A 20,177-nucleotide genomic window follows, 5' to 3' on the forward strand; every position below is an offset into this window, starting at 1 on the left:
TTAGTATTACCTTTGCAGAATTCTTCAGAGGTTAATTAATCGAGTTCAAAGGAATGCAACACATTTCCTATACAGGGGAAAAATGGGATGTGAGGAATTATTCAAGTTTCTTTTCGTTTGCTTTTGCTGAGGTGTAGGTTTCTTTTTAATAAAACACCCTATGGACTGTCTTGCCAAGCTGTAAAATTAGGACTAATATCACCTGAAGTCAGTAATATATTATAATATAATATATATGAAAAAAATCATAAAATCAATGAAAAATAATTTTTTTGTATTTTTTTGAGTGAACTATATCCCTTGTGAAGACCACTTTGTATAACACTTGTGCAACTGAAATGTACCCCATGTGGTTGTAGCAATAGTACTGACACACATTTCCTACTTGAAGATTATCCTGTTTAGCAAACCACAGAAACAGTGACCTTTCTTTTCCCCCCGCCGGGTTAAGTAGCTTATATCCTCAGTGATTTGTCATGCTGACAGAAAATACAATTTACACAAATTCATCAGAGCATCATTTCTATAATCCTCAATAAAAATAAAATAAAATAAAGCTTTCTGAAATTGAAATATACAAACAGATCATGACTGATAGAAATCCCAGCGCTGAGTCTTGAGTCTTAGAGCTGCACTGTACAGAAGCAAGAGAAATCTATTATGTGTAATGAAATCTATTAGCATAAGTGCAAAGATATCATGTATGATGCAATAAGGTTAAACAAGTGATGAGTAACCAAAGGAGTAACTGAACCAGTAATGCTACTAATTAATGTTAAAATACTTTCTCTCATTTCAGCTTAACATGCAGAAATAACTACAAGATATTTGTGGGTTATTGTTTGAGCAGCTCTACACAGCAAATCTGGCTCAACCTTTTAGGTGAATTTAAGGTGGGTGCTTCTGTTTGTGTAATTACTGTATATTTACACATTTCACCGTTATCTACATTTTTCAGTAGTACTACTTTAAGTTTTTTAACTGTAATTTACTTTAATTGAATAACGTTGCAACGGTTGCAACATAGGCACAATCTTAATATTCTGTGATTTAAATATTTCACTTTTTAAAGCAGTTATATAACCTGATCAGAATTTGATCTAAATGACGCAATACCATTCAGAAGTTTGGGGTGAATAAGTTTTTTTTTTTTTTTAAGCAAATTAATACTTTTATTCAGTAAGAGTGCATTAGATTTCAAATAAAAAGTGACAGTAAACACATTTTAGAATGTTACAATTCTATAAAAAAAAAAAAAAAAAAAAAAGAAATTAATGCTGTTCATCAAAATCCTGAAAAAAAATATTTCCGTCATTGATAATAATAAAATGTTTCTTGAGCATCAAATCAACATAACTGAAAGATTTCTGAAGGAAAACGTGACATTGAAGACTGGAGTTATGACTCGTGTGGTGTTGGCAAAAAGTTATTTTAAATAGTAATATTTACTTTTAAATAGTAGTAATAATAATAAATCAAAAATAATAATAATCATACACACCCTAAACCGTAAAAGTAAGGTTGAACTGGATAAAATATAAAAATTGTATCCTATTTTCTCATTGCAACGTCTTTCTTTGTCGCTCTCACATATAAATTCTATAAAGCAGTCCTGCACACATCTCTATCATAAGTATAAATATTGTGGTAGCACCCAGCACTTTATAGGCCTCACAATAATACAGACACCACCTCTATGAAACAATCCTATCAGACCCAGTGATCCTGAGCCCTGTGATTTTATGTCTTCCTTCATCTTCATCCTTCTGTTGAAGTTCCACTATGACCTCTTAGAGTGTCTGATCTCTTTATTTCTAGATTTGCAAGAACCTGGTCACCAAGCCCTCTTACCACCTTCATACACCACAGATAAATCACCATTCAACCTGAATGTGTTCTTCGCTCGTGCTCGCCCTCGTCCCTTTGTCACTGCCGTGAACCTGCATGCTGTGTTTTTAATCAAAGACTACTGTGGCAGACCCAGCACGTCCTCTCCCACCGAGCCCAGAGGATGCAGCGGAACAGTAGGGCGGCAGTAACGGATGAGCGTTAATCTGGGGCCGGAGATATTTAAGAGGAGCTAATTGTGAGAAGTACTGGAGCACGTGGAGAGAGACCGTACTATGTGTTGTGAGCGATGCCCCGCACCCGCGGTCGGCTGGATGGTGGTACTTCATCAATGCTTCCAGAACAGGTAATTAAGGAACCACCTGCCGAGCCGCACCAGAGAGACCTGCTCTACCGGAGAGCTCCGCACTGGGCCCCGCGGCACGCCGCTCCAATCAAAGTATTATCACTCATTTTGCAAAAATCCACCTCTGCCTTTCACTCTCTCCTCTCTGTCCCAAACACCTACTTCATTTATTAAAGCTAAATGTCACCTCGAGAGATGCAGGATTACTCTGTCAGCTGGCTTTGAATCCATGCCATGTTCACTCACATCATAAAGCAGCCTTTAAAGGGATAATTCTCCTTTTAAATGATAGTTGTCATGATTATGTTGTTCAATGTCACTTTTTCTTCCTTGCTTTCTTATTTAGAAGACTGGCCGTTCTCTTCCTTACAGTGAAAGTGAATAGTCACCAGAGGTTGTCAAACTCCCAAAAGGAGTGCACAATATTACAAATCTTTTGATGATGCACAATAGCTTTCTGTGAGAATGGACTAAAATGTATTTATTAAGGGGGGGGGGGGGGGTACAATGGTGTTTCATGTATTCAGAGTTGTTCACAGTGTAAAAGAGATGGATTTTCATGCTAAACATGGCCAAAGTTTAAAAAAAATAATTTAGAAGAATGACTGAGAATTTCTATGCTGAAAGTTTTACTTCCGGGTTGGTACAAGTTTCGGCAGTTTTTTTTTTTTTTTTTTGATCGTGGATCTAATGATGTAGACGAGAACGGAAGTCCTTATATGAGCATTTCTCCTGGAAAAGCGCGCCCGCACACACACATTGACCAGAGGAGAGCAAGACTATGCATATCAATGCGCTTCAAAATCGTCGGCAGTGCTGTGTAGGATTTGTTCGAGAATGCCTCCAAATAAGTGCGTTTTTGGAAGTGAGGGAAGTTTACCGTGTTCAGCTTCCCCAAGAACCCAGCATTACATGAACAGTGGGTGCAGTTTGTTTTCCCGGGGCAGTAATGGAGTGAAGCAAGTGCCTTTGTGTGTTCTGGTCATTTTAGTGATGAATGTTTTATAAACAAGACCCAAGTCGATGCTGGATTTGCACATCTTTTGCTATTAAAACATGGAGCCGTCCCTGTGTTAAAAGACCCCATTCATGTAAGTACAATTGCATCAGATTTTTGTATTTTTTTGGAAATCAGCACATAAGTGAAAATATGTTAATGGAAACAACACGAAACATCAGTATTATAGTTCCGCTCATGGCACGCCTCCAGGAGCTCGGATTTTTCCGGAAAGAATCGGAAAGCTGTAGTTTTCTTATAAAACTAAACACTTTTTGGATATATGAAGGATGCAGTGCTACTCTATATATACTTAAGATTAACATGAGATTAGGTGAAACTGTGTGTTATGTACCCTTTAATCAAAAATCCTGTTCAAACTGATACTCTCAGGAACTTCGCTCCAACATATAACTTAAAAAAAAATACTGACTGATAGCCATCACCATGTTCATGTCTGAACAAAAGTGAAATGTGCTGAACCAAAAAATTAGCTTTTTTTTTTTCTTATTTTATTTTAAAGTGCATCAAATTAAACTATATAAGAATGTGAAACGTTTCCCTTTCTTTAAGCTAACGCTTGTTTTATATTTTACGATTTTAGTTGAGTATAAACACCCTGAGATAGGAACCTAATATCTTAGGAAAAAATAATTTGCATTACAATAATATATGTATCCATCATAGTTTTCCAAGCTGCAGTCTTTCAGAATGGACAGTGCGTGGCCCTTTCTCTTAGTGACTGTGGAAAAGAAAGAGTTAATGTTTTTTTTTTACAAAAACAAAACAAAAAAAGCACTCCAAACTGCCTTTTGTACACTTTTCCAGGCATTGGCAAATGGCTTCAGCCGAACATATGGTACTGGCTGTAAAGCAGAATTTATACTTGCATGCTGTTTGCATTTTTAATCAAGAATATGAGTTGTGGCGCAAAGAGGCAACCACTCTTGTGTTCGGCCAGCCCAAGCTGTACAAAACAAGGTCAAGATTTTTCCCACAATTCACTTCTGCAGTTATTACAGAAATATGATGTAACTTGAGTAACAAGGTAAACACAGGGTCATTGTCAGAAAAATAGGGTTAAATGTGGTCAGTAAATTTTATTGGACATAGGCTCTAATAGAATTGTAATTTCAGTGTGATGTCATGTTGTGTGAAACCCCTGGCCTGTGTGGCAAGGAAAAATGCCACTGAATGTGGGGGAAGAGGGGCGGCACACCGCAGATGGCATTTTACACTCCCATGCCCCACTTAGTATTTTCTGGGGCACCTCCACCATGGAACGGGTCCCAGCTGTGACCTCCCATCAAAGAGCTCACCGTGGCTGATGTGACACTTGCAGATGGATGTTTTTTTTTGTTGTTGTTGTTTAAAAACATGTTTCATGATGCAAACAGAAATGCAAGTGCCAGTCTGTTCATTATGACGTGCCTGGCTCTCCCTGGTACCAGCTTACAGACCATGAAAACTGTGCACAACTGTAGGGACAGAAAACCAGACCGACAGATAGATAGATACCCTTACGAAAGGATAGGTATCTATCTATCTATATATTTCTTAAAATATATAGATAGATATATAGTTCTTAAAATATATTGTGATATATTGTAATATATTATTTTCCCTTTTTATTTTCTAATATTTTATATATTTGAATACATTTAATAATATATTGATGATACATATATTATATAATATATTGCAAAATATACAAATGATTTCCGCTTTCAATATATTGCAATATATTGGAAAAAATAAATATATATAAGAATATATGCCTAATATATTACAGGATATTTTCCAATATACTGCAATATATTTTTGTTTCATAAGGATAGATAGATAGATAGATAGATAGATAGATAGATAGATAGATAGATAGATAGATAGATAGATAGATAGATAGATAGATAGATAGATAGATAGATATTCTTTAATAAATAGAATGTAAAAAAAAAAATCAGCTCTGACCTTGCCAAACAAGACCCCAACCCTTTTTCACATCTCACTTACTGAGCCACATTCTGGCCTGAGCTGTGAAATATCATTCATTTTAGTAAAAAAAATCTAACTTCGATTTAAAATTGGTCTAAGCACATAAAATGCCCAATTAGACTCTTATATAACTATATAAGTGTCAAAGATGAGATTTCCATGTACAAGCTTTGGTTATCAGTAAATAGCTGTGAATTACACACTGTAATTGCTTCTCTCAAACACAACAGTTGGCTAATATTGCCTGTTCATCTCTCACAGAGTCTATAGAGCAAATTCAATCATGTATATTCTCAAAGCTCTGTGTTCGGAGAGGCAGAATGAGATATTTAATTTCTATTAGGTAAAATGTTATTTAATGGCTCCACCTCGAGCTCTCAGCCTCTGCCCTCGGGAGCACATCATCAGGAATCGGATTCTATTACTGTTCAAATAGCTTCTGGAATCAGGTAGTCACATTCATTGGAGCACAGGTTGTGGAGTCCCCTTCCCAAAAGCAGGGGGCGCCTGGTGCGTATTCGGGTGTGTGTGCAGTAGTGCATGGATGTCTATGCGTATATAGTATGGGGTGCTGTCTGTGTATGTGAGGAGGTGGGTAAAGGGGAGGAGAGGGTGTAGTCCCACACGGTGTTCGAACAGATGGGTGCAGTCCCTCCCCTTGGGTCAGGTTACTGACGGAGGATACACTTCTCCTTTCATTATGTGTGTGAGATGCATTTAGAATGATCCACAGCAGTGTTTTACAGCTGCTACTTTATGAGAACACACACACATACAAAACCACAAGCGCACTGCAGATAGTTATTGAGTGATGTAGGAATAAAAGAAAAAGGAGAGCTTGGTTGTGCAAACATTTTTGCATATTCATAAGCATCACATCTGAATGCATTTGATATGCATCAGTTCATGCATTTTATGAGAATGTTTTTGCTAGCACCATACTCTACTGTTTGAGCTACAGCAACCAAAATTTAAAAAAAAAAAAAAAAAAAAAAATTCACTAATGTAGATGGTATAAATTTTATCAGTCTATTTTATCATGTCAGCAAATTTAATAAAGCAAGATCATTTGTTTAACTCATAAGGTGTTGATTTCATTTGAATTCATACAATGTGATTTGTACAGGAACATATGATGTGTTTAGAAAAAAAAAGTAGGTTCTACCCTAAACCTAAATCTTACCATATTCATAAGCATCACATTACATGCATGCACTAGTGGACCTTATACATTTAAGTTGCTAACATTCTCTGCTGTTTGAGCCTTGGCAACCCAAATTTAAAAGCAATAAAAAAGCAAAAAACTCTACCCAATCATGAAAAAACTTATTTGATAAGGTGGTGATTTTGCCTGAATTTGTAAAATGTGATGGGAGCAAACAATATTTAGAAAAAAAGCACAAATGTCCACTCCTAAACCCGACTGTTGGTGTGGCGTAATCAGATCGTTTTTGCATTTTTACAAGCATCGCGTTTACATGCATGCACTTGGTAGACAGTATACATTTAATGAGTTCCAGAATTTTTCTGGTAGTTTTCGGAGTTGTTAGCACCTAGCTGTACTTTGATCAGCCCAATTGAAAAGACAAGCCAACACCAAATTTTTTTATGGATAAACTCCACCAAGTCTCATGAGAAAACGTCACTATTTTACAAAGTGCTGATTTTGTCTATTTGTACAGAAACTTATCATTTTTAAAACATATTAAGCATGATGGTCCAGGCCACCCTTAAATGTATCAGTGGGGCGTAAGCAGACAAAAAAATACAAAAACATATGAATAAGATTCTTGCAAATTAAGGGCTGTTCACACCAAGGATGATAAAGATCACTATAAAGTTATAATTCTTTTAGAATAGGAAAGTCCCCACCACAAACCTCTAACTATAAGGCCCTGTACAATAAGTCTGTACGGTAAGTGCACATGAAGAACGCCATTTGGGACAGGACCCAACAACACAGAGGAACAATATCACTGGTAACACTTTCACAATAGTTTTTTTCCAGCAGAAAATTGACAGCCATTCAAAATCAACCTGACTTTGAAGAGCATTTAGTTGATCCTGATAAGCACTCATTGTCACAGGTGTAAAAACAACCGCTTTTTTCTAACATGAGGGGGTTTGGATTCACAGAATAATTGTTTCCAGGTGGAACGTTAAAGAATGCAACACATACATCTCCTGGAAATCCTGTATAGTTCAGCCAATCCGATGGCGACTTCAAAACTACCAAAGTGTTTCCACTTTAGCCAACTGTCCGTGGGCATGTCATCTGAGGCTGAGAATAGATGCTACGTGGTAGCCAGGGTGTTCTGAGTGGTTGCTAGGTGGTTATTTGATGGCCCACTCTTAATATTCTACACTTATCCTATTTTGTTTTACAAAATAAAATCCTATTTAATCCTATTTGTGTCCAATTTTCTAGTTTAATTATCTAAAAATCATTTTTTTAATCAGATAAGTTTATTGAAAAGCATCACTGCATATTAAATACATGTTTTCAGAGCATGCATCAGTAATACAAGTATACTTTGTCTTACAGCACTGCCACTTTTTATCCACTTCTTTTAACTATGAACGAGATAAAAACAAACGTTAAAATAAAGATATAAAGAAATAAATCTTCCAGTGGAGTAAGAGGAAATGCATTTAAATTCAAACACTATGAATCTAAGAAAACAAGCTTTGATAATTTATGCAGTGTTGCTTCTCAAGTAAGTTTATTGCGTTTCGAGAATTCTTCGAGAAAAAAAAAAAGATATTTTGATATATTGTATTATTAGTCAAATCTAGTAATATATTTAGTATTCCTCTAAATGTTAGTTTTTAGTAAATTGCATGGAGAGATGGCAATTAAAATGGTAAACATGATTAATTTCCTATTTGAGTGTGTATTCAAATGATGCATTAACACAGGGACCTTGACATTCCTCACACTAAAATATTGATTTCCTATGATCCACTGCCAATGCCTAATGGCGTAAAGCACCAGCTTGTTAGTATATAGGGAATTGCTGAGCACGAGGAATGAATCCTATGAGTGAACAAACCCTGAGGGCAGACGCTAATGCACTTTGACCTCGAGTGAGGCCTGAGGGGGCGGCAGTCACCTGTGCGTGAAGATTTCAAGCTGAACCTGAGACGAAAACCTACTTATGTAACCAATTGTTATCTTGTACAGTACGGATGCATGAGACTTACTGGTCACATCAGCTTCTATGTCGGTGAGCTTGAAGAACGGGGCAACTTCATCCAGGTAGATCTGGTATGCCTCTTTCTTGTGGCTGATGGGGTTCATGAAGACTTTGAGAGCCTTGGGACGGTTCTTAAAACCTATAGAGCAAAGAAAACAACAAAGAGCGGGAGGATACATCAATCCCCTTGTGTCATGAATCCCATGGGCATTCATTTAAGTGCTTGATACTCATCCAGTTTAGAGAAGTGCACATCTGTTAATGTGAGCCAAAGCCCCTGTCCTACATAATAACGATTTCTTGTGGTGAGTTCAGCTTTTGTCTGCCACCCTTGCTGCAGAACGGCTCTCACACAGCGTGAGTTCAGTCTCCACCGACTGAAAAGGTCAGATCAGTGTCTGTTGTTTACAGCGGCTGAACGTCTGCCAAGAATGAGGAGAAGGCTTCAATACATGTGCCATGTAGGCTCTCGGTCTCTCTCTGTTCACGTTTTTGTGGTGGGAGATGAGTGACACCAATAACTAAAAAGTGGCGTGGGCAATGCATTATATGTGAATATTATACGGGTACAAATTTATACCCAGAATTGAGCTAAATCTGTCAAAATTGACCAAAACCTCCTTTAGGGATGTCCTGATTTGTAATAAATAAATCAATAAATAGGTGATAATTTATTTTAAGATCTCTTTGTTACATGTTACATGCACTTACTATTATAGTAAGAATGAATTATGCATAATTACATGCAAGTTACCCTAAGCCAAACCAAATCCTTACCCTAACCATATAGTAATTAACATAACTCAGTACTTATATGTATAATTACGCAAGGACGCCTTAAAATAAAGTGTAACAAAATAAATAGATACATTGTAAAATGTTAGGTATGGGTTAGGGTTAGGTTAATTATTATTATTATTATTATTGTTTTATTTGATTTATTTTTTATAGGGTTTATTTCCTGCATTTGCAAGAATAACTTTTGTATTTTCGTATATTTTAAAACATAATTTATTCCTGTGATGCAAAGCTGAATTTTTACATCACTCCAGTCGTCAATGTCACATGATCCTTCAAAAATGATTCTGCTGACTTGAAGCTCAATAAACATTTCTTATTAATATCAATGTACTAAAAAGCTGTGCTGCTTAATATTTATGTGGAAACTGTAATATTTTTTTTTCCAGGACTTGCCATCAATATTTGATTTACTATTTTCTGTTTTCCCTTCTTTGCAGAGAGAACCCAGTATTTAGTAATGGTGGATCATAATTAGCAGAAATTAGGGAACTGCATTCTCTCCTGGCCTTCCTGGAGTGCTTGAGAATGAAGGATGCGGAGGTGAAGCTCAATGCTCTCGTTCCTTCCTCCATCATCTCCCTCATTTACTCTAATCCGGCCCCTGAAGCTCTCGACCCTCGACCTGCTAACGAGCCGATACCCTCGGCTTGCCCTCCACCGTACTCCCTGCTGACATCACAGTGCATGAGTTCAAGGGGGTGCCCAAGGTCACAGTTCAAAGACACAAAACGTGCACGAAAGTAGATGAAGGATGTGAGGTGGGGAGGATGAGGGGGATTTGGGATCTTGAAAGAAGGTTGCGAGTCTCGCTCAGCGTGAGGATGCTGATCTATGTGGGCAGGTGCAGGGGGGCGGGACCACCGCTGCTGTTATAGCTGTGAATGTGGCTCAGGAGGCTCAGTAACCCTCGTCCTTACCAAGGGGGCTTCGGGCCTACCACACAACACATAAAAACAATGAGCGTCTATTGAATCAGATTCAGGGGGCACATTTGCATCACAATTTCATAAAGATAGTTCACAATATCCACACAAAAACTTGCTATTTATAGAGTCTCCTTTTAGTCTCTGATTTTCCCAAGAGACTCTCTGTTCCAAAACCTTGTATACTACCTATATGGATAGCATTATATCATAATTACATGGCAATGGCCATGTTTAAAGGTAGGTAGCATAACTATACTGTCTTCTATGGTGCATGATTTGTATGAGGGCAATCCCAGAATGCACTGCAGTGAACTCCGTAAAAAAAGACTGCTGACCAAAAAAAAAAAAAAAAAAAAAAAAAGAGAGAGAGAGATGCTTATTGTAAATAAATGCTAACATGAACGTTGCAAAAAAAAAAAAAAAAGTTTTGTTTTTATTTTTTATTTTATTTTGAAAAAGCTTAGCTTTAATTATTTATTCATTTATCATTTATATTTATTATAAAAAGTTTTTTTTTAAGAAAATTGTTTTATTTATATTTTATTTTTAAATATGAAAATGGTTTATTTTTATTTTAAAGTATGAAAAAAGTACAGAAATACCTAAACTAAAGTTTGCATCGTCACAAAAACATTTATTTATTTATTCATTCATTCTAGTAGTTCTCTTTTGCAAGAATAGTACTGGTGCTTGACTTCAGTTATGTACTCAGTTTATTGTATATGTTTGTTTGTTTTTTAGCTTAGAAACATGTCTAGCTAACTTGACCAAACTTGTCAGAATGTTAGAATGTTCCAAATCAGTTACTTATGAGGTTCTAGCTCTCTATATACACAGTAGACAGCAAGACAATTCATAAGATATTAGAACAGAGCCCTCATCTCTGATTAATTCATTACACTGAAACGGGAAACTATATTTCTGTTGTTTAAATGATCATATCTGAGCTGGAGTTCAGGATAAATCTAAACACCACAGAAGGGAGAGTGGGGGTGTAGCCCGTCAGCATGCATGATACCGTTACTATGGCACATAATCCCATGTTTGTGCGAGTGATGCATGGTGGCTCCCAGGAGCTCGCTGAAAGACAATCCAGATGAAGGGGCCACACTCAGGTTTCACCTCCATGAGTCCTGTTTGTGTTCCCGCAAAAGGCCACTGTGATTAGCAGCTTGAAAAAGACTTCAGACAACCTGCATTCACACGTTAATTAAACCTTATTGACGTTAATCACTTCTGTAGTCTGTTTTAGGTAATTTTTCTCTTAAATGGGCAAATTTCACAAAACCTGTTTGGAACATGTCCAGGCCACATACATTTTTTTTTTAAAGTAATATTATGAAATGTAATATAAATTCAGTGCAATTATGTAATATTTATAATAAATATACTTTTTTTAATGGTTGCATTTGTTGTGCAGAATATATATATAAATTATATATCATTTAAATTCAATCTTACAAAAAAAATAAAAAATTACAAAAGCTGAAAAGTTACATAATTGTAGCACATATACCCCTATATGGTACATACATATCTGATTTGTAAATTTTATGTACTAATATATAGTCTTAGGGTATGGGTAAATGAGGTACTAATATGTACCATTTATCTTTTATACCTTAGGGTACCATCCAATGAAATCCAATGAGTGTAAATGACCTGGGCGTGTTTTTGTCGACAATCACCCACATGTATTGTACCTTTCATGTGAGCAAGTTGGTTCTGTTTGTCCTCTCAATAGCTTTGTAGTGACGTCCACATTTCAGACATGTGTCTCTGCCACCTGTGGACATTCCATGAGGTCAGCACGTTCTGCAGCGATGCAGTCACCTTATGACTCAGAGGCTTAAGGCTGTTTTACCCCTGAGGGCTATCAAGACCGGCTAATGTCACCCAACACAGTAGCTACATCTGTCTCTGTCCAGCCCCCGTCTCAGGGCACAGAGGGTGCTGATGGGAAAGGTAAGGAGCATCTGAATGGTGTGGCTGAGGGTCTCCCTGTGGAGAAGATGATTTGGCACAGGGGAGCACTTTTCCCATAATCGGGTAAATTACCTGAGAGCAGAGTCAGGTTACACATTGATTTCAGAGACAAACAAAGCCCCGGGACTGCCCGTAAACACTCGCCCACTGTGCTAATGAGTGGATTGACCATGCGGTCCAGTCATGGTTTGATTGCAAGGCATCGATGCTTCAAATTACAGTGTAGTGTTATTTGTGTGACCGTGAATTCACCCTGTTTCTGGGTTATGTGCCGTGTAGAATTCAGAATGAGAATGCTTTTAAATTCCAAATAAATCCCTAGGTTTTAAATGTAAGGAAGTAGAATTAAAATAAACAAATTCATTACTGATTTTAACTGAAAAATGTATAAAGTCAAACTTTAAGATGTGTAGGCTTTTCATAAATAGATAGATGGATAGTTCGAAGGTAATTTGAAGATGGATCATGAAGAGGGATAGAAAGACAACAATAGGTGTCTGCTGGATTTATGAAATCCACCAGATATGGATAAAACATCTAATAAGAAAAGTCTTAATGTCGTCGAGAAATTCAGTTAGGGATTCTGAAAATTAAAGTTTTCATTTTTAGACAATAACAGTATGTTGATTTGGCCAAGCCCACTTAAAAAGGCACATAGAGGACAAGAGAGTCGCAAGGTACATAACACAGCCATCAAACTGCACTTAAGTAACCCATAAAACCCATAAACCGTTCCACTCGCTGAGTCCCCAATACCCAAACGGGCTTTCTGGGGTGCACAAAATATTTGCTAATCCTCAAGAACAGATGTCTTATTTTTGCCCTGAAATCCCTGGCTGGCTGACTGGCGAGGGGAGTCAGCCCTCCAACGGATAAGCCCAGACTCGGGCCTTGCAGTGGGAAAGGTCAGGATCGGAGAGGAGCTGGTTCCGGCAGGCCCGAGGGGAGGTAAGAGATCTTGAGGCCATACAGGAGATGCAATGGGAGAGAGAAAAAGAGTGTCACTCTCCTGTCCCGCTTTCCCACCGGCTGTGGGATCTCCATACGGGGGACGAGTGCTTCGACATTTCCTTAGATCCTCTGCCAAGAGCGGAGCATCTGGCATGGTGTCAGGGACTGGCATTAGCGCGCATTAGCAGTGGGGGAGACCCAGCCCTCTCCAGATTTGTCCCCTCCAGCAGAAGCATCACCAGGCAGGAGCTGCTCCAACCACTAGACGAGGTGGGGAACTGCGGTGGAGGTTTGGGCTTCAAATCAATGCACTTGCTTTCATTGGAACAATTAATTGACACAGGCGCCATATAATGAGACGAACAGAGATGCTCTGAGAATAAAATTAAACATGTAATGCATTCTATTAATTATTCCATGTTAAAGCGTGGGAAGCACATGTATATTTTTCCAAATACAGCTAGTTTTTGGTGTGGACAATAGCACTATTCCTAATGTTGGCCAGAGAGGGGGAAAAACAGCACCATGTGTTAGGTGCATCCATTATGTCTGCACACACGTCTATCTCGGGGCGGGTGTGACAGACAAAGAAATAGGGAAGATCCACTGGGAATACGCAGAAAAAAATCCACAAGAAGCACTTGTGAAAGTGATACTGCAGTCCTACCTACAGCAGAGCCCACAGGAGCATCTGTCCACCCTGAGACGTCCCAACAGAGCCCAAGATACACGGTGGCTTTTATGGATGGGAATCTTTAGGCACCTCAAGATTTGATTTGATTTTTACACTCTCAAAAAAGAAAAAAGAAATTGGTTATACTTTATTTTAAGGTGTCCTTGTTACAGTCTAATTATACATATAAGTACTGAGTAATATTAATTACTATATGGTTAGGGTTAAGATTTGGGTTTGGCTTAGGGTTACTTTAATGTAATTATGCATAATTAATTGTTATTATAATAGTAAGTACATGTAACATATGTAACAAGGAGACCTAAACTAAAATGTTAACAAAAGTTTTGTTTACACTTTATTTTACAGTACATGGATAAATTAGGGTTAGGTGAAGTGTAGGTTAAGGGTTAGTACCTAGTTAATACTCAGTTGTTGTAATTGCTATTATAAGTAGATAGTATGTACATGTGGAACAGGACTGTAAAATAAATTCTACCAAAATGTCAGTGCAAAAATTGTACCTTTAGGGTTACAACAGCTTGTCACTGGGGCAGTACCCTAAAAGGGAAACCTTTGTACCCCCAAAAGGTCCATTGTAGTACCTTAAGGGCACATTACTACTATGAATATACACCTTTTAGTGGTAGATAAAATACAAAGTTCTCTCTTTAAGGTTACTTCCCAAGTGATAAGTTGCTGTAACCCCAAAGGTACAATGGTACAAGAACCTGTATAAACAGATCTAACAGTTTCTGAGCAATCTTACGTTTTCACTGCAAAAAGGAAAATTACTTCAAAAATATAGTCTATATAGTCAGTAAATTAGACTTTAAATTGAATTGTTATGCAAGTAAAATCTTTATAATAAGTTGAATTTGACTGAGAGGAAATGCACCAAAATACATTAATACCTATTTTCATTGCTTGTGACTTGTATAAGTGTAAAATTGTTTTATTTATAATCAAACTAAAACCGTAAGGGGGGAGGGGTTCACCAGTAAGACAAAATATAATTATATTTAAGATATTACCAATTTTAAATATTGTTAGTGTAAAATAGGACATACATACTCACTAAAGATAGGGGGTTTTTTTGCCGTCCATTAGCATCTTGTTTTCTGAAGTCATTCTGTTTGGCAGTGCAGATATTATACACTTTAGTTTTATTATTCAATTTAAAATCATGATTTATGATTTTTTTTTATCGCTAATTAGAATCATACGAGTTTTCAATGTGATGAAGGTGATTAAATGATGGCAGACTTATTCCTTTGAACTAAAACGTTAACTTTATTTATTTATTTATTGTCTTTAATGTGAAACAGGATCAAAGCAAGCAACTCTCACCAGCATATAAACAGAGTTTGGGTTGACCAGAAAACATCAACTGAAGTAAGAGCGCTCCAGTCAATAAGATACACAGATTGATCCGTTTCCAAGGAGCCAAGGGGAAAGAGTCACCATGGATACGCAGAGGTTGACTTAATGGAAAACCTGTTAATGTGTAACATTATCCACTCGGCTATCGAGCTTTTGTACATCAGCTCATGTAAATCCCACGCAAGCTCGGCCAAAGGCCCAGCGTCCTTCAAATTCTGAATGTACTTTTAAAATCGCGTTCCAAGGGAGATTTTGCTTTCCCTATTATCTTGTTAAACAACTTAAAGCGATTTAATGCACGGCACACAATAGCAACTCTTGTGCTTTATGCCAAATGCACATATGAATTCAGATAGGTCACAAAAGCCTTTGGAGGAATGAGATGGACCCAGTGCTTGACCCTTGAGTTCTCTCCCCTCTCTGTTTGTCTTTTCTCCTCCCTTTAGGTCTACAACAATAAAGTCCAGCTTGACGCAGGAGTGTGACCATGGGCTTTGACAAGAGCACCAAAAGCACATTATGTGTCCGGAGCGGAGCGCGGAGGGCTTCCCGGGCTCTGATTGACCTGCCAAGATTAATCTTTCAAAAGAGGGTTTAAGGACACAAGGAGTCTATTCCAGTTCAACTCAACGACTATGTTTGACCCAAGTAGACTGTATTACAGGTGCTACTATTGTTGCCGGCCGTCTCCCCACGTTTGGTCTGTGGCCTGGCCCGACTGCTCACTCTCTGACCGCAGGGGTTTAATCTGTCATCTGAGCGGACACACCTCATGTGTCAGCACACATCACATGGCTAGTCAGAAAAACATGGGCGATGCTGCAGACGGCATTCAGAGCTCACCTTGAATAAAATCAAACCGTGGACTGAGGGTCTGGGGCTGCTTTTTTGGACCGTTCACCTTTTGTGCTGAGTGTCCCTCCATTGTGCCGCCTCCCTGGGAAAGACCACTGTAACAGGTGAGCACCCCTAAAATCCAGAATGCACTCCCTTAACTGCTAATAAAATAACAGATAATCCAGCTATGAAAAAAACATGCATCTATGTGTGTGTTAGAGCATGTGCATGAGATGCAGGGGATGGGGTGAACATTTCCACAAGGACCAAATAAAAAGCCATGCTTTATTAACAACTGTATGAGTTTGTGATGGTATAAATATGTAGCACATGACAGCTGCTCTGCTGCTCATCAGAACCTGGAGAAGGAAAGACATGGGCCCTTATCAATGTTGGTTTATTACATCTATAGGAGAGAGGATGTACTGTACTAAAATATAGATTCATCATGACCCCAAATGGTTAATCTTTTATTTACACTGTATAAAATCTCAAAATGTTGCTTATTTCAATCATCAGATCTTACTTAAAAAATATATTTTTAACTCAAATTATATTTGAAACATATGTGAAATTACATTCCTTAGGTTAGGGGGAAAAAATTGTTAATGCAAGTGTTTGTTTATTTTTTAATTGCTTTTGTAATTTTGTTTGGTTAGTATCGCTGAAATTACATCAGCTGTAAATGAATTATTCTGTAAAATCCTGTTTATTATTTTATCTGCACTGCAAAAAAAAAAAAAAAAAATCATAATCCTGATCTAATCTTCCAGTTGAAATATCTAAAACTCTTTACATTTACATCCAAAGTACACTGCATAAGATATTAAGTATTGTGATATAAAGTGTTTTTCAGGAAGATTTGACAAAAGTTACAAACTAGCAAAAAACAAAACAAAACAAAACAAAAAACACTGAAAATACACTTATCAAGATTCAAACTAAGTCTAAAAAATAATTTATGTCATTTTTAGAATTAAGTTTTATATATTTTCACTGAAAATTAATCTAATTAAGAAGTAATTTATGCTGTGTAACGTGTGGTTATTTTTGTAGGTGGACACAATTCCTATGAGAGGAAAATGACTATGTTTTCCATTCATAAAGGATTCTAATTTTATGTAAACACATATACAGTTTAAGTCTACAGGCTCTATACATTTTAAAACACTGTATTTTAATGGTTTTGAAATGTCTTAACAAACTTCCACTGTAAAACACCACAATGAATCTCATTTTTGTGTAATAATTTTTCTCCTCGCAGAACTAAATAAGCATGTCCTCTCTCCTCTGGGCTCCCTCAAGGCATATTCTTTAATTATGATAATTAATTCATGTTCTGCCCAAAGTACATGCAGCCCTCACTCACAATTACCCACAAAAAAGCCAGCATTTAAATCTTTAAAGGCCTACAGCTCAGAAACACTTTTGTGCTAAGAAGTTACATGGCCGAAGTCTAAGCAAGGGTTCAGCGAGGTGGGGGAGGGGATTGACAGCATAAAGTTGTGAGGCCTGGACAATCCCCTCCCTAATTCCCAGCGAGTAATGCACCTCCTGAGCACTGCTGCTGTTACATCACCTCTTATTCAGTGCTGTAACTGAAATTCCAAGGATTAGCTGGCATTAATACAGCATTATGACCAGGCCCTCATTGGACAAAAACACGGTCCAGAGATTTGCCCCACACCATTTTCTAGTCCCAAACTCATATCTCACATCCAATCCGGTTTTAAATATAGCCTACTACTTGTATGGTAGTATTTATGTGGGACAGACAGCGGGCAAAGAAGGATTTCTGAAATTGAACTTCCAGCCTAATTGTGATGCTAGATTAAATCAGTGATAATGTGCAGCGCTGCTTTGTCTGCAGACCGGGATTAGCAGAGATTACACATGCTCATTTCACAAAGGCAGCATCTAAATGCTCAATGCTCAATCAGCTGACGAAGGAAGTTTATACTAAATCTTTTTGTTGGTCCTTGTTAGAGTCTCAGACAGGCTTTTACTGAATCCCCAAATATTAAATCTCCTCCTTGCATCCTTTCCCCAGAGTTCTGACGCATTTGGAAGGACACCTGTCTCCCGTGTAGCACAGCGAAGCACTAGGCAGGCCGCTGGCCCGTCTTGGCAGTGAACGCTTGGGAGAGGAGCACAGATAATTACAAACTCCAGGGAGGCCGTAGGACCAACCTGTTCCTCTAGTATCTGATCCAGCAGGTCCTACCCCACCTCTTTCAAGACCCCCTCCGACTCCCCCTTAAGGCACACCACACAATGATACGGTCATCACACAAAAGTGATGGTGCCCCTTGGCTCTCTCAATGAGACTATCTTATAATACAGTCTGTGGAGTTTATTCATAACTTTTTTGTGTAGTCAGGATGTAACTGACACACCTTGCACATTATTTTTACATCATATTTGTAGGTCAGATGCATACTTGAGAAATCATTTAATTATGATAGAAAGGCTCTTTTCCAAAACCTACTGAACCAATCTAATGTTCTACATAGGCTGATCAATGGGTTATACAAATAGCTCTCCTCATTGAAAGGACTAACTTGATTTGAGTTTGGTGTTCACATGTTGCTAAACTAATAAGCAGTACTCTAATCCATTTAAAAATGTTCAAACATTTGTCTCGTGAGATTTTTTTTATGTTTTTGACAAAACTTGTTATGCTCACCATGGCTGCATGTATTTGATCCCAGTAAGACACATTAAATGGTAAAATTGTGAAATATTATTGCAATGAAAATAATTGTCTTCTACTTTAATATATTTTAGAATGAATTAATTCCTGTGATGCTAACATTAATTTTTTCAGCAGCCATTACTCCAGTCAGTTCTGTGTCACATGATCCTTCAGAAATAATTCTAATATGCTGATTTGAAAAAACAGTTAAGCTGTTATTTCCTTTAGCTGTATTTTTTATTTATTTATTTATTTTTTGTTAGAACTGTCTTTATTGTCACTTGATCGATTTCATTTTGAGCTATAGTCAACATTGCTAAAAAAAAAAAAAAAAAAATATTGGGGTAAAATGGTTCAAATTTTTGTTAGATGGTTCATATTTAAATGAGATTTATTAAAGTTGTTGTAGAGTAAGTAGTTCCCTCACTTTCTCCATCATTCTTATTATATTTGTTTCGCATCAGTGCATTATGAGATTTCCTTCACTGTAAAGGATAAATTCTGCCACAGAATTCGGCATAAAAAGTATTTTAGAAGACAGCATTATTAATGCTGCATACCTCTTGAGGTAGACTTGCATCAAGAGCACACTTAAAATGCTACACTCACTAGGTTTAGGAACAGAATAATTGTATCCAATTCATTACTGGGTTGGGCAATCTTCATTCAATAAATGTCAGCAAACACAATAAAATATAAAGTGAAGCAAATGTTGACCAGGTTAATGTTTGCACATCATAAAATTAACTAAAGCACTGATAAAAAATAATTCTAAAATGCCTAATGTTTGATTTGTGACAGTGTATGATAGATGTTGAGCTGCTTTGGCGTGTGCACATACTGCTGAGGATTTCTTTGAGGCTTTTGAACCAAATCTCACAGTGGTCTGCACTGAGGTTATTGATGTGGATGGCATGTTCCTTGAGTTTGAGCCCTTTCTTCTTGCACTGGAAGAGTGTGATGCCCAGCAGAGTTCCACCCGTCTGCTGCCCCACAGAGCGCCACCGCTTTACCTTCACAGCAAACACATCCTTAAGCTCCACATACTCTTCCTGCTTCTACACATCATGGTCAGCTAAAGCAAACACACAAGAGACATTTAAAAGTCAAATTATACATTTTTTCCTTCCGGATCACTTGTAATGGGTCTTAATGTTATGTGTTTAAATGCCAAAACATAATTTATTATTTTGTTTTAATAATTTTCCACACTACTTGACCCTTAAAGGTAGCCTGGTAATACCAGACGCTGCTACTTCACTTTGCTTCGTAGACGCGAAATGAAATTGAGCGGAAGTGGGAAGTCTGACGTAGTCAGGCTACCTTAAAGGCCTGGTTAAACTTAACATTGTAATATAATAATGCAAGTGTGAATTGAGGTTCATAACTTTTCTGTAGCCTACTTACTGTATTCACAGTCAGTGGGTTTGCATCTAGTTTTCATAAGTGCCAGGGAGCAATTTTTATCTCAAAACAACAAGTAAAAATGAATTACTAAAAATATGACACCTTATTTATGTTTGGCTCTTTATGTTGACTTCG

At 37.4% G+C, this 20,177-nt stretch overlaps 1 pseudogene; it reads right to left on the reverse strand.

Moving 5' to 3' along the window:
- LOC113052869 (ceramide kinase-like protein) overlaps nt 1-20,177 on the reverse strand; it is a 50,870-nt pseudogene that overhangs the window by 16,465 nt on the left and 14,228 nt on the right.

Source organism: Carassius auratus, chromosome 34 (assembly GCF_003368295.1).
Source record: "Carassius auratus strain Wakin chromosome 34, ASM336829v1, whole genome shotgun sequence".
Lineage (NCBI taxonomy): Eukaryota > Metazoa > Chordata > Actinopteri > Cypriniformes > Cyprinidae > Carassius > Carassius auratus.